At 35.9% G+C, this 23,701-nt stretch overlaps 1 long non-coding RNA gene across 2 annotated transcripts in view; it reads left to right on the top strand.

Annotated features, from left to right (window-relative positions):
* The window catches only part of LOC125256494, a 29,293-nt gene extending 15,732 nt beyond the window's left edge, over positions 1-13,561 (top strand). For both annotated transcript variants that reach the window (XR_007182120.1, XR_007182121.1), the window contains 2 exons: positions 1,992-2,170; positions 13,349-13,561. This is a non-coding gene — a long non-coding RNA (uncharacterized LOC125256494). The remainder of the gene's footprint in view (positions 1-1,991; positions 2,171-13,348) is intronic.
* The last annotated feature ends 10,140 nt before the right edge of the window (positions 13,562-23,701 follow it).

The following is a 23,701-nucleotide window of genomic DNA, read 5'->3' as shown; positions in this document are numbered from 1 at the left end:
CTCCTTTAGTGGACTTAAATATCCTAGATACAACCAGAAGTCCAGAGTTTTGTGATCTTAAAGAGCGTGAAGGATTGTAGGGTGATAGAAGATCAGTTAAGTACACAGGAGCTAAACCATTTAGAGCCTTATAGGTCATTAGCAATACTTTATAATCGATACGGTACTTAATGGGTAACCAGTGATAAAATTGGTGTTATATGATCATATTTTCTTGACCTGGTAAGAACTCTAGCAGCTGCATTCAAAGGGTTCTACACGATCCCAGACAAGGAATAAGGGTCTTATCTAGCGAAACAATCAGTCATTTTCTAAAAAAATAAATAAATAAATTATATACTTTTTAATCTCAAATGCTCATCTTGCACTGCTCTGCGATGCGCCACGCATTCATAATCAAGTTGGAAAGGTCACGCATAGGCGGAAGTATCAAGCAAGTGTTTAAAAAGCGAACGTGTAAAGACTAAGTCAAAGGCCTTTACAAAAAAAAGGTAAAACAACAATGTTGGATGATTTTGAAGTTGGAGGAGAAAACGAGGAGTTTTTCGCCCTACCTTGGTACTTCCGCCTATGTCACGCGTGACCTTTACTACATGATTATGCGTGGCGCATCGCAGAGCTAGTGCAAAACGAGCATTTGTGGTTAGGGCTGCACAATGATTAATCGCGATTAATCGTTTGCAAAATAAAAGTCTGTGTTACGGAATATATGTGTGTGTTCTGTGTATAAAAATTATGTATATATAAATACATGCACATACATGTATAAATTTAAAAAATATATACATGTATAAATAAATATACATATTTATATATGTCTTATATTACGTATAAATATAAATATTTTATATATAAATATAATTTTTTTCTTAAATATATACATGTATGTGCATGTATTTATATATACATAATTATTATACACAGAACACACACATATATTACGTAACACAGACTTTTATTTTGCAAGCGATTAATCGCGATTAATCGTTGTGCAGCCCTATTTGTGGTTAAAAAGTATATAAATTTCTAATTTTTTTTTTAGAAAATCACAGATTGTTTAGCTAGATAAGAACCTTCCTCGGCTGAGATCATGTAGAGACCTTTGAAGCTGCACTGAAACTGCAATTTGGACCTTCAACCCATCGGTAGCCATTGAAGTCCACTATATGGAGAAAAATCCTGGAATGTTTTCCTCAAAAATAGGGCTGTGATGGTGGCAAATTTTTACTACCCCGGTGGTAAATCACCAACAACCGCCGGTGTTGCGGTGGTGGAGTCCGAAAAGGGGGCGGGGTTTGGTTTATATATATATATATATATATATATATATATATATATATATATATATATATAAAATCAGAGGTCGCGTTAGACTTGCGTTTAGACTTGCATTTCGTCGTCATTTTGATGGACAGGATAGTAAAAAAAAATCCATCATAATCAATAATTACCCGTCATTTAATAGCTTCTGATTTCGTCCACATTTTCATTTTTATTCACGAACTTACAGGATAAGCAAATAGGCCTAGGCTATGCATTTATTTATATTATGAGAAGAAAGTTGTACAAAGACTGCGTCACTTTTCAGTTTTCATCTTAAACATTTGTCACGTATTGTGAGTGTATGCGATCGATCATCCTTTCCTCTTTACTACTGTACATAACGAAATAAACGTGAATGAAAAAAAAAATATGTTGTAATATGATCAAATTAATGAAGCATTTCAATTTAATAATCAATTTAACAACAATCAAAGGCGTCCACAAATCATTCATGAGTGTAAATGATTAGGTTAAATTAATCAGTAAATCTGTTGGTTCAATGAATTGATGAATTGAGCCGTTTGTATTAAATTGATCTGGCAGTGGTGAAACTGCTTTTAGCCGTATGAGCTGCAGAGTGCCGGCTCACAGATTGCTTCTCTTTATTCTCTCTCTCCTTTTGCTCCCACCCACTCCGCTTACTCCACCCTCCCTATCTCCCCGTTCAGAAAGTCTTCTCAGTGCACAGGCCAGTCGATAGAGTGAACAGAACAAGACAGGGCAACCTTGAGCAGGTGTAAAGGACAATTTCAAGAAAGACACAGGCTCCAGTGTGGGACCGATCGTCTGTCTCCCCCAGAGAGTCGGCTCTGCTTTCACCCAATGCAGAGATCATCTATCAGTTGCTGTAAGTAGCTCTAGACTTCTTTTATGTGTCTGACTCTCAGTTGTAGCTCTCAGCTGTCCGTACATCCTATTATGGGACCCTCAGTTGTGCTTCAGCCTTCTGTTGTGTTACTGTAGATGTTTATGGGATATGACACAGGTGGACATGACATCTTTGGTGTAGTTTGTTTTGGTTTCCAACCATTGTTCCAACCTAAATTAAAAAGAGACAGGAAGTGAGTGTGTTGTCATCTGGTGTTTAACTGATATGAGTCCTGCAGTGAAATGTGATATAGCTACAGTTTGTTTTCAGGCCATTTAGGCACTGTTGAGTTTTTGTGTTTCAATAACACAAGATCACAACAACAACATAAAAAAAAAAGAAAAAAAAAAAAGACGTACAATACATACAATTACAAATATGTAAGCATTTAAGGACTTTACAAATATGTAAGCATTAAGGACTTCTAAATACCATATAATATAATATATAGCTAAGGGATGTGCACATAGCTAATTGTGTAATAAGGGAGGTTATAACATACATTTTGGACTGTGAGCTAAAGATACTTCAAAAATGGGGCTTAGAAGTGTAGTCTTACTTTTAGGCCTAGTTCCCCCAAAATCTGTCATAACTTCATGTTGTCCAAACCTCTATGACTCTTTTTTCCTTCTGCAATACAAAAAAAGAAGATTACTGGTAACCAAACAGTATTGGTGCCCATTGATTTCCCTTGTATGAATGGAAAAACACTTCTCAAAATTTCTTCTTGTATGTTCTACAGAATAAATAAAAAGTCATACAGTTTTGGAATGACATTAGGGTGAGTAAATGATGACAGAATTTTTTTTCTTTTTTTTTTTTTTTTTTTTTTTGATGAACTATCCCTTTAACTCTTACTTAGTCTGATTTAAATCTTTTTAATCATGGTAAATTCTTATTTTACAAACTTGCTGTTTTTTCAGTGCTTTAATGAGAGGCTGTGCCAGTTTATGAATAATTGTGTCTTCACAAAGAAAAGAAGGGCAGGAGAGACTGACAATCTCTGTCAGATTTCCTATGACCTCCAACTAAAATGACTGGATATTTGGGCAATTTTGTAAATAAAGGGCATAAAAGTAGTAATCAAAATGTACATACATTGCTTTCAATATAGTTTCGCTTTATGCAGTGTATTGACATTTATGTTTGCTCAATCTAGAATTTTGCACTTTGTTTGTGTCATATAGAAAATGTTTTGCAAAATCTTGGATACTTGAATGTGTACAGAGTACCGAGGATCTTTGTTCAATGTGAAAAGTGGTATCATGTGATTACATTACTGCCCAAAGTTTTGGAGTCAGCAGGAGTAGATTTTGAAATTAATAACTTTTTTCAGCAAGGATGCAAAAGTGGCAGTAAATACTTTTGCATTGTTATATTTTTTTAAACAAATGCTGTTCTTTTAAACGTTATCTTTGTTAAAGAATCCTAAAAAAATGTACCATGGTATCCACAAAAATATTAAGCAGCACACCTGTTTTCATCATTGATAATAATAAGAAATTATTCTTGAGCACCAAATCAGCTTATATTTTATTTCTGAAGGATCATGTGACACTGAAGACTGGAGTAATGATGCTGAAGATTCAGCTTTGCCATCACAGGAATAAATTACATTTTAAAATATATTAAAATAGATATATTTTTAAATATTTCACAATATTAATGTTTTTACTGTATTTCTGACTGAATAAATGCAGCCTTTGTGATCATAAGAGACTTCTTTCAAAAACATTAAACATTCTTACCCTAATCATTTGAACTGTAGTATAAGATTTAGTCAGGTTAAAGAAGATTTATTATTTGATGAAGAAGTGAAACATGGCAGTAGAAGTTATCCAGTATAGCTTTGTTTATCTGAATGCACTGAAAGCTTATGTTATCATATTATATTTATCTTTTGTTTTTGCTTGTAAGAGACGTCGTAGATCAGCTGATCACCTTTATATGCACTGATGTCATTTGATACATGAGCATAACCTTGACCTCTTAATCTTAGATCCCTGCCCAATTTACTGGCACACATCACATTTTCTTCTTTGTGCTACTAAAAAAAAAGTTTCGAGGAAGAACTTTAATGACCCATAATTTGTGCATTTTTATTTGCTTGAGTTCAGAAAAGTGCATCAGTTAGGAAGTTTTTTATTATTCATGTCCTCAGGTTAATGTGTAACACGCACCCAGTCCACATTTGTTTGGTGTGATTTACATTGAGGTAAAAACCTGAACAAACCACCTGTCAGAGAGAAAGGGAGGGGCTGGACAGATACAGATGATGTTGTATTTATGACTCTGAGCCATTTAGTCTTTAGCTGGAGTTCAGAGTCAGTATTTGGTTTCAAGTAAATCAACTTTTCTGTGATTGTCAGCTCTCTTTTTTTGGATTAACATTGTCTCTGTACATATTTAATTAACTACACTTATTGTTGTCCTAAAGTCTTATATGGCCCTTGAATTTGTATTACAACTGTTTTCATTGAACCCTTAATTAAGCCTTAAAGGAACAGTTTACAGGAAAAATTATGTCATTATTTACTTGTCCTCTTATCTTTCCAAACCTATATTCTCCAGTTTTGGGGGTAGGGCTGCGTCAATAAATCGATGCTTCAAGATTCTTGGATTGATTCTGAGAATTTCCGATTGCATCGCAATTCTCTCGAATCAATTCCGAGCTTCAGTTTTGAACAGCAGATGGCGCTCTTAGCTCGTTTTTAACTGCATGCTCAAATGCTCATGAAGAAGAGCACTTGTAATTCGCTTCAACTTTTTCAAACTTTATGAATGATTATTTTATAGAAGGTTCAAGTGGTGTAAGGAATTGGAAGCAAGCAGTGTAAAGCACACAGTGCCATTCTGCTGTTAATAACTAAGCTCAGAATCGATTCGAGAGAGAATCGCGATGCATTCGGAAAATCTCAGAATCGATCGAGAATCATTTCGCGATGCATTGATTTATTTTTCCAGTCCTAGGAGTAACGCATTACAAGTAATGCAAGTTACATAATAAGATTACTTTTTTCAAGTAACTAGTAAAGTAATGCATTAGTTTTAAATTTACAAAAAAAAAAAATAATAGTTACTTTTTCAAACAAGTAATGCAAGTTACTTTGTTTTCCCATGTATTGACTTACAGCTCTCCTGTCTCCATGTTGAGAGAAATCGGGAGTAAAATGCAGAGGTGTTTTGTGCGCTTTGTAAACATGATGGTTATTGTAGTTCTAGACTAAAAGTGAGCAGGTGTTTACTCATCTCATTTGTGCAAAAACAGATTCAGTATCCCTCAAAATAAATAAAGTATAGAATATTACGCAAACCATCAATAAATTAATGTTAAAATACAAAAATGTATTTTATGTATTTAATCTCACTTTGTTAATTAAAGGATTAGTTCACTTTCAAATTAAAATTTCCTGATAATTTACTCACCCCCATGTCATCCAAGATGTTCATATCTTTCTTTCTTCAGTCGAAAAGAAAAGAAGGTTTTTGATGAAAACATTCTAAGATTTTTCTCCATATAGTGGACTTCAGTGGAGCCCAAACGGTTGAAGGTCAAAATTACAGTTTCATTGCAGCTTCAAAACGTTCTACACGATCCCAGACAAGAAAAAAAAAATGTTTTTATTGTTAAGTTTTAACAATAAATGCTCATCTTGAACTAGCCCTCTTCTTCTTCTCTATTAGAATTCCAGCAGTGTAGACACTGCTAAGTGTATTACTGCCCTCCACAGGTCAAAGTTTGAACTAATTGTTATATAGTTGCACTAGCATATTGTATATGACAATTTAGATCAAACTTTGACCTGTGGAGGGCAGTAATACACTTAGCAGTGTCTACACTGCCGGCATTCTAATAGAGAAGAAGAACAAGAAGAGATCTAGTTCAAGATGAGAACTAGGTTAAAACGGTTAAAACATATAAAATATTTAATTTTTTTTAGAAAATGAGTGATGGTTTCTCTAGATAAGACCCTTACTTCTCATCTGGGATCGCTGTAAACTGTAATTTTGACCTTCAATCGTTTGGAGGCCATTGAAGTCCACTATATGGGAGAAAAATCCTGGAATGTTTTTATCAAAAACCTTAATTTCTTTTTGACTGAAGAAAGAAAGACATGAACATCTTGGATGACATGGGGGTGAGTAAATTATCAGGAAATTTTAATTTGAAAGTGAACTAATCCTTTAATGTCTTTGTTGCTGACTTTCAATGAACCGATTCAACCAAAGTAATAAACAAAGGTGAATTTAGATCACACATTTGTGTTTCATATTTTGTTTTTATTGCTAAAGTAAGAGTGTTGAACCTTCTTCTCCTGCATCCTATTCTTGCAATCCAGAATGGCAGCACAGCTGAAAGTTTTGTTTGAGCCGCTCCTTCTAATGTACAGGCATGAATTTGCATTTTGTTTGAAACAACAGAAGGTATCAGAATTTTCATATTTTTGTCCTTACCAAAATACAACAATACTGCAAAACAGGTTTCCACAATAGTGCTTATTGCATCAAAGTTTTATTTACTGTAGATTGAGCTCATAATCTTATTCATTCAGATCAGAATAACAGGTCCTTTGTACCTTTATGATTTATTTGCTCTTTTAAGTCAGAGAGAGTGTGTGGACGACTGCTCGTAGGCAGTGGGGATTGTTTGTAGTCGGCAAACATGATCTGATACATCAGTGATAGGAGGAACTTATCTATCACCTGTTGGTCAGAGTTCTGAGCCTGATCTTGCTGTTGAGAGCCAACATCATGGGTACATGACTTCAGACTGTACAGACGCATTTGAAAAATGAAATTGGCTGTTCTTATTTAAAGATTTTGGATCATCAAGCAGAAGGTAATGGATGATTCCTCATGCATTTTCAATGTTCTGCATCTCTGCATGATGAAAGAGGGCTAAATCATAGTTCTTGAAGGAAATGTCCTCCAAAATTGTTATTTAATCTAATTTTGATTGTGCAGACTGCCTTATTGTACTCATTTATAGCTGTATCCAACCACACCTTTGTTGGTCTGTCATGGTTTATTGCCGGCAATCAACCTACGTAATCTGACTAGAGAAAAAAGATTCTTGTAACTGACACTATTTTACAGAAATTGAGCTTATGCTTCCTTGATGTGTTTTCTTGGTACTGTTTGTTTGTTCTAGAGATATGGATCTTTCTGATAGACTGATATATGAGCCAGGCTGGTTGATATTTGTAGATAATTTGTGGATATTTGACTATTTTGAGATGTTTGGTGTTAGACAATTCTCATGCCTCAGTATATTGCCAAGAGAGTTAGTTCTTCCTTAAGTCACTATCAAATTATAGCCAATAGCCTTTTCAATGCATAAATCACATGCAGTTTTCTAATATTTTCATCTGCCTTTTAGCAGCTGTTGCCATCTGATATATTACCAGATCAGTTTTTCTCTCTTTTCATGCAAGTGTTGTTTAGCTGAATAATTTTAAAGAGAATTTTTGAGAAATTGATTCCAAAATACAGTAAAACATTATTGTAAAGGCACTTATAATACTGGCACAAGGTACCCAGAGAAGATATAAATGTTATTATTAAAGGGATAGTTCACCCAAAAATTTAACTCACCCTTGTGTCGATCCAAACCCGTAAGATCCTCGATCATCTTTGCAACACAAAAGATATTTTTGATGAAATCCGAGAGTTTTTTTTTATCCCATAGAAAGCAACGTAATTTCTGTCATTCACAGTCCAAAAAAGTATTAAAGGTGCCATCAAACGTTTTTTTTACAAGATGTAATATAAGTCTAAGATGTCCCCTGAATGTGTCTGTGAAGTTGCAGCTCAAAATACCCCATAGATTTTTTTTAATACATTTTTTTTAACTGCCTATTTTGAGGCATAATTAGAAATGCGCCGATTCAGGCTGCGGCCCCTTTAATTGCTCGCGCTCTCCACCCCCTCCCGAGCTCTCGACTCTATCATTGCATAAACAAAGTTCACACAGCTAATATAACCCTCAAAATGGATCTTTACAAAGTGTTCGTCATGCAGCATGTCTAATTGTGTAAGTATGGTATTTATTTGGATGTTTACATTTGATTCTGAATGAGTTTGATAGTGCTCTGTGGCTAACGGCTAATGCTACACTGTTGGAGAGATTTATAAAGAATGAAGTTGTGTTTATGCATTATACAGACTGCAAGTGTTTAAAAATGAAAATAGCGACGGCTCTTGTCTCCGTGAATACAATAAGAAACTATGGTAACTTTAACCACATTTAACAGTACATTAGCAACATGCTAACGAAACATTTAGAAAGACAATTCACAAATATCACTAAAAATATCATGTTATCATGGATCATGTCAGTTATTATCGCTCCATCTGACATTTTTGGCTATTGTTCTTGCTTGCTTACCTAGTCTGATGATTCTGCTGTGCACAGATCCAGACGTTAATACTGGCTGCCCTTGTGTAATGCCTCGATCATGGGCTGGCATATGCAAATATTGGGGGCGTACACCCCGACTGTTACGTAACAGTCGGTGTTATGTTGAGATTCGCCTGTCTTTTAAACAAATGAGATTTATATAAGAAGGAGGAAACAATGGTATTTGAGACTCACTGTATGTCATTTCCATGTACTGAACTCTTGTTATTCAACTATGCCGAGGTAAATTCAATTTTCAATTCGATGGCACCTTTAAAGACATTGTTAAAATAGTGAACTTGACTACAGTGGTTCAACCTTAATGTTATGAAGCGACGAGAATAAAAAACAAAACAAAAATAACCACTTTATTCAACAATTTGTTCTCTACCCTGTCAGACTCATACACAGTTCACCGCTTCCATGTTTTACGTTTTGTTTTGTTTTTGCGTAAAAAAAGTATTCTTGTTGCTTCATAACATTAAGGTTGAAACATTTTAGTCACGTTGACAATTTTAACAATGTCTTTATTACTTTTCTGGACCTTGAAGGACGGTAATTATGTTGATTTCTATGGGGGATAAAAAACCTTGGATTTCATCAAAAATATCTTTAAGGGATAATTCCGTCATCATTTACTTACCCTCAGGTTATATAAATGTCTTTGTTATGCTGAGCACAAAGGAAGATAATTGGAAGAATGTCAGTAACCAAACAGATCTCGCCCCCCATTGACTATCCTAATAGGAAAAATAAATATATGGAAGTCAATGGGGGATGAGTTCTTTTTGGTTACTGACATTCTTCCAAATATCTTCCTTTGTGTTCAGCAGAACAAAGACATTTATATAAGTTTGGAACAACCTGAGGGTGAGTAAATGATGACAGAATTTTCATTTTTGGATGAACTGTCCCTTTAATTTGTGTTCCGAAGATGAACAAAGGTCTTACGAGTTTGGAACGACATGAGGGTGAATACTTAATGACAGAAATTTATTTTTTTGGGTAAACTAACCCTTTAATGTTATTATATTTATTTAATCATTTTTATGTTATTATTATATATGTTACTAGACTGGGTAAACCCAGACTGATCTGCCGGCGATTTGATTTCGCCCGGCAACTCAGTCTGGAAACCTGTACATTAATTTCTACTGCTTATGTTACACTTTTGCGGGAACCAATCAAAAACTGGCTTATCCACCTTATCCACTAATACGATGACGATAGAGAAGCGACGGCAGCTTTTTGTTTAAGTAATGGGGCAGATCGTGTTCCAAGTGCGATATGATTGTTACACACCGATTGCAAACTCTATCTGATCTACCCGTCTCTCGCACGACCGTCAATCCAATTCCTTTTAACCTCTCGACGATGCTGAATGACTTCTTTAGTTTAGCAAACAAATCACTCGAGTGGGTGTAAATACCACTCACTTTCATGTTTTTTTTTTTGCACAACCTCCAAAAATCGCTCGATGCCATTGCTGCTTCTGCAAACCGCTGATCAATGCTACAAACCAATACAAACTAAACCTGTCTGGAGTTTTCACATCGCTCTGCAAAGTACGTCACCCGGATCGTTGATCTGATTGGTTAAAGGACTATCCAATTGCGTGAATAATGCTCGCTGATCACACCTCTTGTGCAATAGAAAATACATAGCAGACTCCCCAGACCAATGTTCAATTTTAAATTGAGCTTGGTCTAGTGATAAGTTACTTGAGTAAATATAGTTTTTTTTTTTTTTTATTGTTTTAAAAGTTGTCTATGTCTCATTTTCTGTCATTAAGTTGATTGTAGGAAATTTGATTTTAGCATAGCACTTATTTTGATGGAAAGAAATTGTTTTGTTTAGAATTGTTTGTTTAGAAATTGAAAAGTTTTGTTAGTTACTATTAAAGTGGGTCCTGTAGAGTGAGCAAAAAACAAAGAAAAGTGGATTGAGCTTAATGTCAGATAGTGATTGTCCTTGTAATAACTGTTTATCTCAGGACTAATTCAAAATAGTGATAATGTGTTTGTTTGTGTTGTTTACAATGTGATTTATAATTATTAGATTAGTAAGAGTGAGCATGGATACTGTAGGGATACATAGAAACAAACTTTGGCAATGTTGTAAACTTTTAAAAACTCAATCATTATTCAGTGGAACTGAAACACTGTGTTCATGCATATAGATGTTTGTGTGTACGTGTTTGCATGAGCCCTTAATTGCCCATAAAAGCCCTCTGACAGATGCATCATGTGACCAAGCCGCACGTTCACAGTCCTCAGGTCTCCTAGGAGACGGTCGGTTCAGAGTGCACGCTGCTTTCAGCCAAACACATGCTTTCTGAACATTGAACTTGCCCCTCCCCCTAACTTAAGCCGTAATTCCACAGAATGGACGGTGTGTCCATTCTGATAGGCTGAAAAAAGACTTTCTTTGTTCCTCCTGTCTTTCTCTCCCACTTTCTCTTGTTTTATCACTCTCTCTCTCTCTCTTTTGGCCTCCCTCGTTCTCTGAGAAGAGGAGAGCCCTAGAGGCTATGTGAAAGGACACACGTAGGCACCTCCAGCAGGAGTTTGGTTGGCAGTGAGTCCGGTATTGTGTACAGTCACCTTGAGTTTGTCTGTAATCTCTGGCTAAAAGTGAGTGACTTAAGATCTTGGTCAATATTTAAAAATCAACAACAAATATTGTGTTCAAATATATTTTGGAATGCAAAGTTTGTATAAAGCGTGGTTCCCTTGATAAAAGTCATATAGGATTTTTACACTATAGCTTTTGAATTATTGCAGAAAATAAACTCTGTGACCAACAAAAGGTTATGACTCTTTCATGTTTTGTTCATGATGATGAGCTTCACAAATTAACACAACTTTTTTTTTTTTTGAAATTTTGAAGTTTAAATGCAATTGCCAGAAGAAAAAAGCTAAACTGTGAAAGTGAATATGAGCTGACCTTTTTGGCTGGTGATGTTTAATGTCCCAGACAATCTGTAGTCCCATTTAGCCACTTGCTAGCAACAGGCGTTTTAAAGTAAAAGCTTTAAAAAATCCACAAGAGGGTATTACTGGTGTACTTTGTGTCGTAGAATAAAACATGAAAATAACTTTGAGCTTGTGTTAACCACAGACCTTTTTTTAGGCATCCAAAAACGCATTTAAAAAAACCCATTGACTTCAGGATGATGGAACTGGAAGTGATAAAATGCTAAATGGTTTCCAGTCTATGGAGGATCCGTGTGTTTGGACAGTTTTGACAGAATTTACAGAAATTATACAAAAACACTGCAAAATGGGGCATTTCTAATAATGACACAAGGTACCTATAAAGCTTATAAGTGATATTATAATTCTTGTTGTTTCAGATCTCTAATAAATACTATTGGATACTTTTATTCAGCAAGGAGCCATTAAATTGATCAAAAGTGATAGTAAAGCCATTTATAATGTTAAAACATTTCTATTTCAAATTAATGCTGTTCTATATATTAAAGAATTGAGGGAAAAAAAAAGAAAATTAAGCAGCACAACATTTTTCAACACTGATAATAATAAGAAATGTTTCTTGAGCAACAGATCAGCATATCTTGAATTGAATTCTGAAGGATCATGTGACACAGAAGGATGGAGGAATGGAGTAAAAACTGTTTTTTTTTTTTACTGTATTTTAGATCAAATAATGCTGCCTTGCTAAGCATATTCAGTTTTTGTATCAAATACCTTTACTTTCTGGAGTGAAATCAAAAAATTAGCATAGAATGAGATGTCAAAAACCTCTCTGGTTCATTTATCGCACTGGTTGCTTTGTGGGAAACAGTATTGTGTAGAATGTGCCATGTGCACATTCTTGTAATGTAGGTCATTTGGGTTCCCTATGCATATGGAAAATTAGCTTACAACATATATACTAAATGCATGTGTACACTAGTAGTGAATGCTATACTGATTCAGTTATAAGCACTTTTAAATGAGGCTTCTCTGTTTTCATTAACTGTTAGAAGTGTTTGTCCAGATCTGATTCATAGTTTCTTTTTAGAGCAGTTTTTCTTTTTTTATCATGTTTTTGTGTTATTTAACAATTTCTTTGCAGAAAAGTGGCAGATAAAAATGCTTGGCAATTTGACATCTTATTGCACAATTAATTGTATTAATATCCAATTTAACCATTTGTGAGTACATTTTGCTAAAATTTGTTCACAAATATCTCCAATTCATTCCTACATTCCTTTTGGATGTTCTGTAAAGCTTGTCTGATAAAACAGTAAAAACAGTAACCAACAGGGTAGAGCTTTACTCTACTGGAGGATTGTTTTTGGTTCAATCATATTTTAGCATAATATTACATTAGATTGTCATCCTTTACCAAAATTCCTGATTAAGCGTGTGATATATTCTCACCACAAGGTCTTTGCTTTAGAACATCAAGACCTGAAAAAAGTCACAAATGATTTTATATGCCACCAGCTGAATTAATTATAAGTGTGTCATGTCATTTGATATTGGATCTGATAGACATTTTCACTGTGAGACATCAAGCTGAAAGTAACACTGCTGTAGTTACGTTACGCCCTATCCAGTTTCACATCAATACAATCAATGGCCTGCTTTCAATGAACATGATCTGTGCCCTAAGCATCAATGTTTTCATATGCCTTTTCATTATCTAGATACTGATATGGGAGTCTTTAATACACAAAAAAGCTCTTTTCTTATAATCACTCTGTTAATATCAGTGTGCATCTCTCTCTTTCTGTCTGTCTTCACCAGGTCACATGAGGACGTGTGCTTTGAATCTGTCACCCATTCACTGAACCAGTAGAGGCAGCTGTTAAAGGCCTCAAGCACCCATCACCCTGAACCTCAGCAGGCCTGTCACACTGTCTCACTCCCTCGATTCTGCCTCTTCTCCTCCTGCACACCCCCCTCAGCCCTCCCTGGAGCCCCCAGGAGAGCAGGGAGAGGGATGCGGGACCCTCGCCCAGGAGATTCGCCTCACTCCTGGGAACCTGAGGGAGGATCCTCTGCCAGCGCAAGGCTTCCATGATGTCTCAACTCTCACAGGTACAGGAAGGGGTTTTGTTGGTATGCAGTTGTTCCCCGCTTGCATCTGTGTGCTGTAGGGCCATCTATATGCTAATGTACTTTTAGCAGATACACTATCGTTCAAATGTGTGGGGAACATGAATACCTTTATTCAGCAAGGACCCATTAAATTGATCCAAAGTGACAGTAAAGCCATGTATAATGTTACAAAACATTTCTATTTCATATAAATACTGTTCTTTTGAATTTTCTATACATTAAAGAATCATGGAAAAAAGAAAATTAAGCAGAACAATGTTTTTCATTGTTGATAATGATAAGAAATGTTCTAATATGCAATAAATCGGCATATTAGAAAGATTTCTGAAGGATCATGTAAAGACTGGAGTAATGATGCTGAAAATTCAGCTTTGACATCACAGGAATAAATTACATTTTTAAAAATATTGAAATAGAAATGTTTTTTTAAAGCTGCAGTCCGTAACTTTTTTTGGTTAAATCAATTTTTGAGCAAGTACATAACCAGCCAGTGTTCAAAACGATCTCCTTACCTTAGCCCGATTCACAACGGTAAACTTGTAATAATTATTTCTAATTCGGTTGGTACTGGTGGGTTTCCGTGGGAAATTCGAGCATGCAGTTGTTTGTCTTTGCGTCATTACATCATGTCTGTTTACATAAAGGAGTCCCAGTTAGTAGACTAAATCACATGTGAAGATGCTGCAGGTGGTGGATCATTTATAGCCTTTTCTCACAGCAGCTGGAATAATTAAACTTATCAGTTTGATGGCGGATTGTAATCCAGAAAGGTCCAAATGACATTCATCAGTGACAACTGGAGATTAACCCGTAGTCTAAAGCAAAAGACTTCGGACTGCCGAGTGGCTACAGAAATTGAAATCTAGTGCTAACGCTAATACACACTAAATACACATACTCACTCAGTGCTGATGTTGTTAACATTAACAATTTGAGAACAAAGTATAACAATAATAATAATTTGCACGGTTTGACGTGATCCGAGCTAAGCGATCGTTAGATTTAATCACCATTGGCAGCGCGATCTATTGTGTTTTTTTCTCAGTTGGTCAAAACAAAAGTGCCAGACATGTCACTTGTTCAGATGACATTTTCCGGTGAAAATTCTTATTTTGGTCACATACTTCCAAGACGTAGAATCTGTGATTCCGAAGTACAGTATCCACACTAATGTGGTGACTGAGAGCAAACATTAGATTAATCCGTGCTGAGGAGCCGTGCCGATGCACAATGCATGTAAAGATGATAATTCCGCAAATAACTGCAATTGCAGGTTTCAAACAGAGATGGCGACAAAGAGGCAAAACTTACGGACTGCAGCTTTAAAGGATTAGTTCACTTTCAAATAAAATTTTCCTGATAATTTACTCACCCCCATGTCATCCAAGATGTTCATGTCTTTCTTTCTTCAGTCGAAAAGAAATGAAGGATTTTGATGAAAACATTCCAGGATTATTCTCCTTATAGTGGACTTCAATGGCCTCCAAATGGTTGAAGGTCAAAATTACAGTTTCAGTGCACCTTTAAAGGGCTTTAAACGATACCAGGCGAGGAATAAGGGTCTTATCTAGCAAAACGATCAGTCATTTTCGAAAAAAATGTAAATGTATATTCTTTATATAAACAAATGATCACCTTGCAAGTGGTTCCGCCAAAACCGCACTTTCGTATTGTTCAAAAAGCTTACGCTGTATGTCCTATGCCTTCCCTATTTTACTCACGGAAAAAATGGAACTGGCACTGCGTTCGTTCCGTAAGTAGAATAGGGAAGGCGTAGGACATACAGTGTAAGCTTTTTGAAGAATACGAAAGTGCGGAACCACTTGGAAGGTGATCATTTGTTTATATAAAGCATATACATTTCCTTTTTTTTTTTCGAAAATGACCGATCGTTTCGCTAGATAAGACCCTTATTCCTCGTCTGGTATTGTTTAAAGCCCTTTGAAGCTGCACTGAAACTGTACTTTTGACCTTCAAATGTTTGGGCTCCATTGAAGTCCACTATAAGGAGAATATTCCTGGAATGTTTTCATCAAAAACCTTAATTTCTTTTCGACTGAAGAAAGAAAGACATGGACATCTTGGATGACATGGGGGTGAGTAAATTATCAGGAAAATTTTATTTGAAAGTGAACTAACCCTTTAAATTATAATAATACTTCAGAATATTACTGTTTTTACTGTATTTTAGACCAAAGAAAGAGACTTTCTTTAAAACATTTAAAAATCTTACCGACCCCAAACTTTTGAGCAGTCGTGGTGTAGGCCTATATTCATTTAACATGTGACATTTGAGTTTTTCTCATCGGGGACCAAAAAATTATTGTAACTCATATTGCTCATCTTGCATCAGTTGCTACAATCAGAATGTCCCTCTCCCCCTAGTGTCACTTGCCACCAACTAGAAATCAAAGAAAGCAAACTAGAAACTAGTTTAGAAACTAGTCTAGAAACTAGAACTAGAAAGCAAAGGTTATGTTCTGATTGGAATACTAGCTTACTGTTTACTGTGTGCTGCACAGTATATACTGTCAACTATTTTTTTTAAAAATAGCAAGTCAAAAAGTTTGCATTATGCAACGATAAACGTTTCAAATAATTACCCTAACCCTTCCTTATGTTATGTTGTTGTCACAAGACCTTGTTGCATTGCATGTGACATTCAGTTATCATCTTGCAAAAAATGTTGCGTTTTTAAATTTAGTGTCAAATAGCTTAGCTTTTGAGAGTCAAATCAAAAAATGAGCCAAGAACGAGATGTCAAAAACATCTCTTGTTCATTTGTCACACCATTTGCATTGTGGAATACAGTAGTGTTTAGAATGTTCAATGTGCACGTGTTAATGCTAATGTTTTTTTCCCCCAAAACATCACTTGGTTGCAAAAGAAATCAGTTTTTGTATGTTAAACTGCCTACATTTTCTAAGTGAGTTAGTACTACATTGTTTGCATGCTGCGTACAATTCACTGATATGAGTTTTTTACCTTCATAACAGAACAGAATGCAGACAAAGGCAGGAAAGGTGACTAAGGAAGTACCTATATGTGTGCTGCTTTCTAATTATGGACTATTCCAAAAGTTCAAAAGTGTGTGCTGTAGCTTTGTTAATAGCTTTTGAACTCAAATAGGATTTTTAAATGATCTTCTTGATTGAAACATCTCAGCCATACTAATAACATACTCTCCTAACATATAATTCTTGCTCTTTTTTTTTTTTTACTTTAAAGGTGCTCTAAGTGATCCTGGGTGGAGTAACTTCCTGTTGAAGTTCGAAATGTTGTCAAACAAAACAGAGGCTAGCTAGACCCTCCCTCCTCCTCCTCCTCCCCCTCCCCTCCGTGCTTCCTGAATCAGTCATGAACGCGCATTTAAAATCATTCTTGTCGGTTATTGGCTGGAGCATGTTTATTATGAATCGTGGTCCAGGCTGCACCAGTTTGTTTTTGTTGCCGTTTTCGGAGCTTGTAGCGACTACAAAGACCGCGTTTTTTTACAGTGTGTTCAGGGGACAGGCAGCTAGCGGATAGTGAGGAGATGTTTGCTGTATGTGACAAAAAATGTTTTGGCCTAAAAACGCGTGACATCACTTAGAGCACCTTTAAAAAGACAGCACATTATGCTAGAGTTGTTTTGGCCTCTGTTGCAGAAGTTTTCATGTCCACACTGTGTGAATTTAATTTGGGACAGTGTGTTGTGGCCTAATGGTTAGAGAATCGGACTTCTAACTCAGAAGTCACAGGTTCGAGCCTCAGTACTGGCTGGGGATGTACAGTACAGTCCAAAAGTTTGGAACCACTACGATTTTTAATGTTTTTAAAAGAAGTTTCGTCTGCTCACCAAGGCTACATTTATTTAATTAAAAATACAGTAAAAAACAGTAATATTGTGAAATATTATTACAATTTAAAATAACTGTGTACTATTTAAATATATTTGACAAAGTAATTTATTCCTGTGATGCAAAGCTGAATTTTCAGCATCGTTACTCCAGTCTTCAGTGTCACATGATCCTTCAGAAATCATTCTAATATGCTGATTTGCTGCTCAATAAACATTTATGATTATTTTCAATGTTGAAAACAGTTGTGTACCTTTTTTTTTTCAGGATTCCTTGATGAATAGGAATTTTGAAGTTCAAAAGAACAGCATTTATCTGAAATACAAAGCTTCTGTAGCATTATACACTACCGTTCAAAAGTTTGGGGTCAGTAAGAATTTTTATTTTTTTGAAAAGAAATTAAAGAAATGAATACTTTTATTCAGCAAGGATGCATTAAATCAATCAAAAGTGGCAGTAAAGACATTTATAATGTTACAAAAGATTAGATTTCAGATAAACACTGTTCTTTTGAACTTTCTATTCATCAAATAATCCTGAGAAAAAATATTGTACACAAATATTTTGTACAATTGTACACATTAAATGTTTCTTGAGCAGCAGATCAGCATATTAGAATGATTTCTGAAGGATCATGTGACACTGAAGACTGGAGTAATGATGCTGAAAATTCAGCTTTGCCATCACAGGAATAAATTACTTTGTGAAACATATTCAAATAGAAAACAGTTATTTTAAATTGTAATAATATTTCACAATATTACTGTTTTTACTGTATTTTTAATTAAATAAATGTAGCCTTGGTGAGCAGACGAAACTTCTTTTAAAAACATTAAAAATCTTAGTGGTTCCAAACTTTTGGACTGTACTGTATGTGGGGGGAGTGAATGAACAGTGCCCTCATCCACTCTCATTACGCAGAGTAACTCAGGGTGACCTTGAGCAAGGCACCACATCACTCCCTGGGTGCCGTAGCAAAATTGCTGCCCACTGCTTTGGGTGTGTGTTCACTCCTGTGTGTTTGCACTCGGATGGGTGAAATGCAGAGCACAAGTATGGGACACCATACCTGTCTACAAAAAAATTGTCATTTACCTTAAATAACTAATTAGATATTTTCAGATAAAGTAATTAAATTAACATTTAGAGCTGTGAAAGTAATTGGTTGTCTTTCTGTTCATCACCCAGATCTGTGCTCCAGTGTTGATCTGCCAGAGGTGGAGATCGTCAGCTTGCTTACAGAAGAACTGCCCAAATACACCCTGCGGGCAGACCATGTGTATGGGTACGAGCATGACGACTGGCTGCACACACCTCTACTGCCACCAGAGGCCGCTCTTGGACTTACTCAGGAGCAGATCGACGAGACACTCAAGTACTTCTGTGAGTCCACACCTTTCTCCTTGAATATGGCCTACTGCTTTTCCATTTCTGGTAAATCCAACCACTTTTAAACTTTTTAAGAAAGTTTGGGAGTGAAAAGAAAACGGTTGATTAAAGGTAATTTTTATATAAAAGAAATAATACAATAAAATAATCACCTCAATTACCGAAGGTTACTCATATATGCCAAGCCAATCATTTACAGTACCACAAATATCCCTAATTTTCATTATCACCTCATCACAACTGATGATTTCAGTCTTTCATTTTGGCTGTAGTACAATGACAAATAAAAGATAGCTATGTAATTTGGGAAACAACATGTTGTCTTTATACTATCGTATACAATGATGTATTAAATGTATGCCAGTACGTCAGCTCACTCACGGTACCAGTTACAGGCTCTAGTGCCACTGTTGACCCTGCCAGAGAGCAACACCGTAATCCCAGCCACTTCCCTTCCTCTTGGAGCACAGATGCAAATGCCATCAAGAGGATTAGCTCCTTACTGCTTAAGGATAATGAGACATTCTGCTGTTCTCAGTGGCTTCTCTCTACGGCCTGGCAAACATTCAACCGCTCTGACGTTACACCAGCACTGCAGTATCTATCTGCTGCTCAGATTGGCTAAACTTAGGTCACTGCGGTTTTGGTTTCTCAGACAGGTGTTCTTGAGATTTAAAAGGGTTGAAAATCATTAGAGTTTGTTTCATGGCTGTGATATACATTCATTAAATTCATTTTGTGGCATCATAAAACTGTGATTGACCACAAAAAGTTTCCTATTTCAAATAATTGCTGTTCTTTTGAACTTTCTATTCATCCAAGAACTGTTGTCAATACTGATAATAATAATAAATGTTTCTTGAGCACCAAATCAGTATATTAGAATGATTTCTGAAGCATCATGTGACACTGAAGTCTGGAGTAATGATGCTGAAAATTCAGCTTTACATCACACAAATAAATTATATTTTAAAACATATTAAAGTAGAAAACAGTTATTTTAAATAATAATAATATTTAACAATATTATTGTTTCATTTTTTAACAAATAAATGCAGCCTTGGTGAGCAGTCGTGCAATCAGCCAGTGTTTATTTTACAGTATTAAAATGATGGAAACAGTAAACAGATTGCTCTATGACTGCTCTGATGGACTTACAATGGTGCTAATTTAGTTCTAATCCGTTTGGCATGGAAACTTGTTCTCATACCTGCACTGATCTCTTTACATGGGCTGTAGCCCAAACACAGCTGTTATTTCTAGCCTAAATATCTAAACACGTACACTTCTATTTGTACACAGCCTGTACTCTATTAGAGATTTAAATTTTGTTATTTGTTTCACTTTATTTGTCATTTCGCTATGGTTACCATTTCACTGAAGGCAGATTAGGGATATTTGTGGTACTGTAAATGACTGGCTTGGCATATATGAGTAACCTTAGGTAATTGTGTATCATTCTGAGCTAGAAAGCCATCTAGCCTCAGACAAATGTCTAGTAAAATTTGAAAATGTATATTTGTGTTATCAAGTGTGTTTCAATATCATCTGATAAGATGACAATATTATTTATTTTTCATATTTCTTATTTCTGCTCCCTAAGCACAATTGATTAGGTTATAGGCCTATTACTTAAATTAGAATCTGTTTGTTTTTGTCTAGTGGAAACTGTTGCGTGTTTAGTTGCACCAAATTATAAATGAACTTGTGGTAGATATAGGATGATTAGGAAATGTTTATTTCTCCCTATAATGGTGGTCTTGGTGAAGTTTCCTCACAATGTGTTGTCTTTTTAAGCTCTCACGGGTAGAAGGTGCAGTGTTTTGTAGGTCAGATTTTAATCACATCATGCCACTGCATGTGATGACGTGACCACATATGAAAAATTGACATGGGTGTAGTTTAATATTTGATAGAGCGCTTGGCTAGAAAGCAATTTTGGCCCAGATTCTTTTAGCATGTCTGAAGGAGAAAGAGTAAAGGATGCGGCAGGTGAATGATATACAGTGTTATATTCAGTACCATGTTTCCACATCACCACTGTCATTGCTTAATGGATTGCTTTGGACTGTTGGCCAGTTTAATAAAACAAAAAATATATTGACTTCTAAAATATCCAATTAATTCAACAGCTTATCATGTTATTAAAGGCAGTATGCATACGACGGACACTTTATTATCCCATGAGGCCACAGAAGAGGATGTGTGAATGGCAGTGAAGCGATGCAACTGATGCTGGTACTTTTACTTCGCCTTTCCACCCTTTTTGGGGTGTAGGCCGTCAACCAGGGCTCTCCAGGCATCTCAATCTTGGGCTTTCCTCTCGACATCACTCCAGGTGTAACCCATCTTTTTGCAATCCACTTCAAGGTCTCGGTGCCAGGTGTTGCTTGGCCTTCCTCTTTTCCTTTGGATTCCAGGTCAGGGCTTGCCTAGTAATGCCGAGCAGGGAAATATTGTATTTTTTCATCTCAGCTATGAGTTGGGCAGTCTTGCCTGTCTCAAACTTGGTCCTCTCGTTCCATATCCAAATAGTGATGGTCTTGGTTGAGAGCAGGGTAGTCGGCCTTGTGGCTTACTGAGACCTCTGGCTTATACCACAAGGTGCAGGTGGTGGAGATCCCTCCTTTTCCAAGGCTTAGATATGTTTTGACCTTTTGGTTGTTGACGTTTCTGTAGCTGTGCCTCTTTTACATAGTATGGGTTGCTGGCCCTACGCAAAACCTCCTCCTTTCTCAGACGGGCTTTGGACTGGCCATGGCAGAGTTAAAAGTGCCCAAGAATGCTTTTTCACAAGATGTAATATAAGTCTAAGGTGTCCCCTGAATGTGTCTGTGAAGTTTCAGCTCAAAATACCCCATAGATTTTTTTAAATAAATTTTTTTAACTGCCTATTTTGGGGCATCATTAACTATACACTGATTTTTTCAGCGCGCCGCCCCTTTAATTCGCGTGCTCCCTGCCACACGAGCTCTCGATTATATTACAGCACATTTACAAAGTTCACACAGCTAATATAACCCTCAAATGGATCTTTACAAGATGTTCGTCATGCATGCTGTATGCATGCTTCGAATTATGTGAGTAAAGTATTTATTTTGATGTTTATATTTGATTCTCTATGAGTTTGAGGCTGTGCTCCGTGGCTAACGGCTAATGCTACACTGTTGGAGAGATTTATAAAGAATGAAGTTGTGTTTATGAATTATACAGACTGCAAGTGTTTAAAAATGAAAATAGCAACGGCTCTTGTCTCCGTGAATTCAGTAAGAAACGATGGTAACTTTAACCTCATTTAATAGTACATTAGCAACATGCTAACGAAACATTTAGAAATGGACAATTTACAAATATCACTAAAAATATCATGGATCATGTCAGTTATTATTGCTCCATCTGCCATTTTCGCTGTTGTTCTTGCTTACCTAGTCTGTTGATTCACCTGTGCAGATCCAGACGTTACTGGCTGCCCTTGTCTAATGCCTTTCATAATGTTGGGAACATGGGCTGGCATATGCAAATATTGGGGCGTACACCCCGACGGTTACGTAACAGTCGGTGTTATGTTGAGATCCGAGTGTTTTTCGGAAGTCTTTTAAACAAATGAGATTTACATAAGAAAGAGAAAGCAATGGAGTTTGAAACTCAATGTATGTCTTTTCCATGTACTGAACTCTTGTTATTCAACTATGCCAAGGTAAATTCAAATTTTGAATCTAGGGCACCTTTAACTGACGCTGGTAGATCACATGATAATGACAACACGGTGAATATAGTATGTCTGGATTACAATTATACAACACATATTCATACTATATAGAGCGTACCTTTTTAGCGGTCGCAAAGTAATTACTTGTACAAATTATTTTTGTACAAAAAGTATTTTTAAAATTTTTACATTCAAGTTTTTATAATTAAAACTTTTATTTTTCAGATTTTTTTTAATGTGCTTTTGCAATTTTTATTTTTATACATTTTTATCTACATAGCTTAAATGTATTTTTATTTATTTTTCTTTTAATGATTTGAACAACTTCAACTTAAAGGCCCACTGAAGTGCCTTGGAACAAGCTGCTTTATTCACTGTGTTGACGTAATTTCCAATGAAACAGGAAGACAGGTTGGGATATATCTAGAAGCTCCTCCCTTTTTTCAAAATAGCCAATAGCGTTTCGCTTAGATCACAGCTCGGCCAGAGCCGTTGAGCTTGTAAAACCCAATTTTCCTCATAATCTCTAACCGTTAGTTGACTCATGTGTATGATCCACTATGTGCTCTCTTGTCTCTAGACTTGCGCTGCGGCGGTTCAATGACTGACGCTAAAACGGACTTTATTCACGTCAATGGAAAGCACATTTACGCTGTCTGAATCGACCTCTATATAGTGAACTATGTGCCATTAACCATATAGAAACTAGTAAATGTATGAACAAATGACTGATTTCAGCCACAGCTTCAGCGTCTGTTTATAGTGTAGGAACGGGCGGGACTTCAGATTCTTGAGAGCATTTGATTGGACAAAAGATTTGATGAGAAGCTGAAGTCCGTGGTGATGTCATGAAAATCCGTGATCTATTTTAGCGGAAGTGAGAGACTGTAAGTTTTGAATGCTTATATCTCCTAAATGCTAATTTTGTCATTGTTTTGGAACACACCAGCTAATTCATAGCCTTAAGACGCACATATTCATACTAAAAGCTAAAAAACGTACATTTTGATTTCAGGGGGACTTTAAACCTATTTATCTCCTTTATTGTGAAGGCAACATTTCTAATTTTTGTTTAAAGGGATAGTTCAACCAAAAATGAAA

This window comes from Megalobrama amblycephala, linkage group LG21 (assembly GCF_018812025.1).
Source record: "Megalobrama amblycephala isolate DHTTF-2021 linkage group LG21, ASM1881202v1, whole genome shotgun sequence".
In the NCBI taxonomy this organism is placed as follows: Eukaryota; Metazoa; Chordata; class Actinopteri; order Cypriniformes; family Xenocyprididae; genus Megalobrama; species Megalobrama amblycephala.
This window is presented reverse-complemented; position numbering and strand designations above follow the sequence as displayed.